Raw genomic sequence first — 6,000 nt, 5'->3', positions numbered from 1 at the left:
TTCAAAGTGGCTGTTCATTGCATCACCGGCCATGATATCAAACAGCCCAGAATAAAGCCATTCCAAGTAATGAGTGACAATTTTATAAGGCTTCAAGGCCATATACTGGGGAGTCATGGTTATCACGTACTTTTATATATTTGATTCATTTCCTACACTAGGGAAACTATTCGGAGTTCACAGATGCGATTTTGATTTAGTTCACTTATGAGTATGGTTTCAAGCTGCGCCCATTTATTGATAAATACCTCAATGTGATCCTTCTTTATAGCTGAGTAATACTCCATTATGTAGAAGTACCACAGCTTTTTTATCCATTCCTCGATTGATGGACATTTGGGTTGATTCCATGATCTAGCAAATACAAATTGTGCTGCTATAAACATAGGTCCACATATATCACTTTGGTATGATGCTTTCAGTTCTTCTGGGAAGATGCCTAGTAGTGGAAGAGCGGGAACAAATGGGGCTTCCAATCCCAGCTTTTTGAGAAATCTCCAGACTGACCTCCACAAAGGTTGTACCAATCTACACTCCCACCAACAGTGTAGGAGAGTTCCTTTTTCCCCACAGCCTCTTCAGCATTTGTTGTTGATTTTCTTGATCGTGGCCATTATTTCAGGAGTGAGATGGTATCTCAGTGTGGTTTTAATTTGCATTTCCCTAATAACCAACGATGATGAACATTTTTTCATGTATTTATTTGCCATTTGTATTTCTTCCTCTGAGAAGAGTGTATTCATCTCAGATGCCCATTTTTGGAATGGGTCTTTGAATTTTGGGGGTCTGATTTTTTTAATTCTTTATATATTTTAGACAAAAGTCCTTTGTCTGAGGGGGAGTTCATTAAGATCATTTCCAAGTTTGTGGGTTTTCTTTTCACTATGCTGGAGATTTTTTTTTACTTACAAAAACTTTTTAATAAGAGGTAATCCCAATTATTGATTCTGGGAAGTATTTCCCGTCCAGTTTGAGTCCTGTTCATGAATTCTCTACCTACCCCTATGTCTTCAAGGTTTCTACCTAATTTGTCTTCCAATAGATTTAGTATTTCTGTTTTAATATTCAGATCTTTAATCCATTTAGATTTTAATTTAGTACATGGTGATAGGCTTGGGTCGAGTTTTAGTTTTCGGCATATGTAGAGCCAGTTTTTCCAACACAATTTATTAAAAAGACTGTCGTACTTCCAGTGAATCTGCTTGGCTCCTTTATCGAAGATAAGGTGGTTGAGTGTGTTTGTAGTTGCGGTTGTATCTTCTAATCTATTCCATTGATCCTCTGCTCTGTTTTCATTCCAGTACCATGTTGATTTTAATATTTTGCTTTGTAGTATAACTTCAAGTCAGGGATTGTGATGCCTCCTGTCTTGTCTTTGTTGCTTAAAATTGCCTTTGATATTCTAGGTCTCTTCTGGTTCCAGATAAACCTTAGGAGTGATTTCTCTAGATCTATAAGGTATGTTGATGGTATTTTTATTGGGATTGCATTGAATCTGTATAACAGTTTGGGGAGAATGGCCATTTTCACAATGTTTATTCTTCCTATCCATGAACATGGGATGTCTTTCCATTTTCTGAGATCATCTTCAATTTCTTCCTTCAGTGTATTATAATTTTCCCTGTATAGGTCTTTCACTTCTTTTGTAAAAGTAATTCCTAAATATTTCATTTTTTCGGTTGCTAGTGTGAATAGTGTGGCTTCTCTTATTTCTCTCTCTGTGATTTTGTTGTTAGTGTATAAGAATGCTATTGATTTCTGAGTATTGATTTTGTACCCAGCTACATGACTGAATTTATTTATTATATCTAAGAGTCTTTCAATGGAGTTTAGGGGGTCTTCAATGTAGAGCATCATGTCATCTGCAAATAATGACAATTTAACTTCTTCTTTTCCTATCTTTACCCCTTTTATTTTTCTCTCTTGTCTAATTGCTCTTCTTTTTCTCACTGTTTGAGGTGTAGCATCATGGTGTTTATTTGTATTCATTCTGTTTTCCTGATGTGGGAGCTCAGTGCAATAAATTTTCCTCTGAGGATGGCTTTCATTGCATCCCATAGATTCCTGTAAGTTGTATCTGCATTTTCATTTGTTTGTAGGTATTCCTTAATTTCTTTTTTTAATTTCCTCTGTGACCCACTGATTACTCAGGAGTGTGTTATTCAGTTTTCATGTGTTTGTGGGATTTTTGCAACATCTTTTATCATTGATTACTAATTTCATGGCGTTATGGTCTGATAGCATGCAAGGGATAATTTCAACACTTTTGCATTTATGGAAATATGTTCTGTGAATTCATATATGGTCTATTTTAGAAAATGACCCATGTACTGCTGAGAAAAATGTGTATTCTGTTGTTGTTGGGTGGAATACTCTGTATATATCTATTAAGTCCATTTGTTCACAGGTGCAGTTCAGTTCTTTTATTTCTTTATTGATTTTCTTTTTGGTTGATCTGTCCATTGGTGTCAGTGGTGTGTTAAGATCTCCTGTCAGAATTGTATTACTACTGATTTGGTTTTTCATTTCTGTTAGTACTTGTTTTATATAACTGGGTTCTCTGGAGTTTGGTGCATATATATTTAAGATAGTTATATCTTCCTTTTGGAGTTTTCCCCTAACCAGCATGTAGTGACCTTATTTATCCTTTCTAATCATTATTGGCTTTAAGTTCACTTTGTATGCAAACAGAATAGCTACTCCAGCTTTTTTTTTGGGTTCCTGTTGCATGGAATGTTGTTTTCTATCCTTTGACTTTGAGTCTGTGAATATGCTTTTGAGTTAAGTGGGTTTCTTGTAAAAACTATATGGTTGGATTTTGTTTCTTGATGCATTCTGCCAGTCTGATTCTTTTAATTGGTGTATTGAGACCATTTACATTAATAGTAAGAACTGTTATAAATTGGTTTATTGTTGACATATTATCTTTCTGGCATTGCATGTTTATCTTTCTGCTCTGTTTAACTGTCTGCTTTGTTTAGTGGTTTTTTTCCTAAATGTATCTAGGCTGTCTTTCAGTATTCTTTGCAGGGTTGGCTTGGTAATCATGAAGTTTTTCAGCTGATCTTTTTCATGGAAGTATAGTATTTCTCCATCAAATTTGAAGGACAGTTTTGCAGGGTACATCAGCCTAGGTTGAAAATCATTTTCTCTTAGGATCTGAAATACATCACTCCATGCTCTTCTTGACTTTATTGTTTGTGCTGAGAAGTCTGCTGTAATTCTGATAGATTGTCCTTTATAGGTGATCTGTCTTTTCTCTCTGACAGCCTTTAATATTCTATTCTTTTGTTCAATTTCTGAGATGGTCATTATTATATATCTGGGTGTAGATTTATTTTGGTTATGACTATTTGGAGATCTATATGCTTCATTGATCTTGATATCAGTTTCCAATCTCATGTCTGGGAAATTTTCAGCTATTACTTCTCTAAATATCCTCTTGACATCCTTTATGTTGTCCCCTTCTTTTTCATTTATCCCTATCAATCTTATGTTGTTTCTCTTTGCGTCGTCCTGTAGGTGTTGAATTGTTATTTCCTGATTTCTTGTTATTTTTAAAATATCTGTTCTTTCCTATTCACTTGTTGCAATCTTGTCTTCGAGGTCTGAGATTCTATCTTCACATTCACTGAGGCGGTTTTTACAACTTTCAATGGAGTTTTTGATTTCCTGTATATCTCTTTGCATCTGTTTTATGTATTCTGTTTGCTTCCTATACTGTTCATCCAGAGATTCTATCCTTCCATTTAGTTCCTCTAATTTTTTAACTGCCTCTTCTTTAGCTATGTTTAGTATCTGCTTCATTTCTTTTATCAATTCTTCTTTCATCTGAGAGAATATTTCTAGTTTGAATTCCTTCAGGGCTTCCCATGCTTGCTTCTTTATTTCGGTTACCATTATTTCAGGTATTTCAGTCATGTGGCATGTTTTTTCTTCTATGCACATGGCTCCTGGGCTTTCTTGGGATGGGCTGGATGTTTGAGATTGCATTTTTGACTTTCATTTTATCATTTTCCTGTATTTGGAAGCTTCAAGTGTTTTTCCAGGTGTGGGAGAGAGATCCACCAGCCTGGGATGGGGTACCCTGTGATGGCCCCACTCACTGGACCCAGCAGGGAACCATGGCCTGCTCCTCAGGCCAGGAAGAGTGTCTCAGGCTGGGCTGAGCTCCCAGCCACTGCTGCCGCCATCTCTAATCTGGCCTGGTCCCCGGGTCTGGTAGGGACTGGCCTGAGTCCCCAGGTCACAGGGAAAGTTCCCACAGGCTGGGCAGAGCTCCCAGCCACCGATGTTACTCTTACCCTTCCGGTCTAGTCTCTGGTCCAGTGGGGAGCCCATTTAGTCCCCCAAGTCAGGGAGAAAGTTCCTGCAGGCTGGGCGGAGCTCCCAGCCATAGCTGCTATAGTCTCTGAACTGGGCTGGTCCCGGGTCTGGTGGGAAACCAGCTTGGGTTCCCAGGTCAGGGTGAAAGTTCCCGCAAGCTGGGTTGAGCTCCCAGCCACAACTGTTACTCTTACCCTTCGGTGGGAGGCCGGTCTGGTCTCCCAATTCAGGGAGAAAGTTCCGGCAGGTGGTGGTACAAGCGCCTCTATCACTGCTTTTGCGGCCTGGATCTTCCTGGAGTTTTATTCCCTCCCCCACGTAACACACAGTGTCAAACTACACATCAATCACGTCACTCACCAACACTCTGCTTCTCACAGCCACCCGGGCCACAGGCAGCAGCAACCACTCTCACAAGAGGTTTTAGCGACATCTCTTAGGCAGGCTCTCAAATAATTGAGCCAAATATATACTCTTTTCTACATGAAGATAATTTTGCCTCTATGCTGAATAACCCTTCAGGTAACATTTCCTCTAATGTTTTACATTCTGTGAATAATAAATTAATTACAATTACTTCTAAGTATTTCTCGATGCTACTATGATTATCATATAGCTATTTTATGCACATCAGGAATTGGTTTTGATGCTCTTGGAGGTTTTATGTCACTAATACTGAACTTATGCATTTTTCTTTCTTGCCATTTCCCCCCCTCTAAATGTTACAATTAATCCTTTTCCAGGAAAAGAAATCTTAGGAGGAAGTGTCCCGCTTACTTGAGGACACACACTAAAGCATTGGGTGAATTGTTCCACATATTTCTACTAGGAAACGATCCTCCAGTGAACCAGACAGAGACACAATTATTAAGAATATTTGAATTCAGACTGAAATCTTGAAAAGCCGACACTTTGGAAGTGTGCTTCTTACAAAGGGTAGGAACAGCAATATGGATATGGGATTGGAATGAGGTTTCCATTTCAGAGAGGATCTTTGTAGAAAGAATACTTAGTTTTTAATGGACAAGTTAATTTGTGTTCATTGTGCACAACATGCTGAGGTATATCTCCACAATTCCCTCAATGAACCCATTAACAGTTACATTATGTGCTGTAATCAGTAGACAGACTTAAGATTTTTCAGACATAAAACCAAGGAAATAGAGTGCTAAGAAATTGCAGACTAGGACATAGTATAAAAGGAAACCTTGAAACCCTCTTCCCACAAAGTGGCATCAATGTCAAAATAAGACATTATTAGTAAGGGATGCCATGAGAAAATGAAGACCCTAGCGCTGAGGAGCATGCCCCATCTGTGTAATGCCTGTGTCTGGGGACCACTGCGCCTCTAATGATGCATAGACATTAGAAATCACATCAAAAGAAAGGAAAGAACATTATACTAATTCTGAAGACCGAACAACACAGAGTGCACCTGTATAGGTTTCCTAAAAAGTGTTTCTGAATGTTCTAATAAATTATAAAATGCATGTCAATAAAACACTAAAAATGAATGAACATCTGGAGAATTAATTTTAATAAAGAAGAAATCTGAAGTTTCAAAAGTCAAAGAACAGGGTATAATTACAAGCTCTAACATAAGTAAACTCTCAGGGAAGGAATCACGCCACACTTAACATCTAGGATAGATCAAACAATAGTTTTTTTTCAAAA

Source organism: Cavia porcellus, unplaced genomic scaffold (assembly GCF_034190915.1).
Source record: "Cavia porcellus strain 051 isolate PalLab524CR breed Dunkin Hartley unplaced genomic scaffold, mCavPor4.1 scaffold_7, whole genome shotgun sequence".
NCBI lineage: Eukaryota > Metazoa > Chordata > Mammalia > Rodentia > Caviidae > Cavia > Cavia porcellus.
This window is presented reverse-complemented; position numbering follows the sequence as displayed.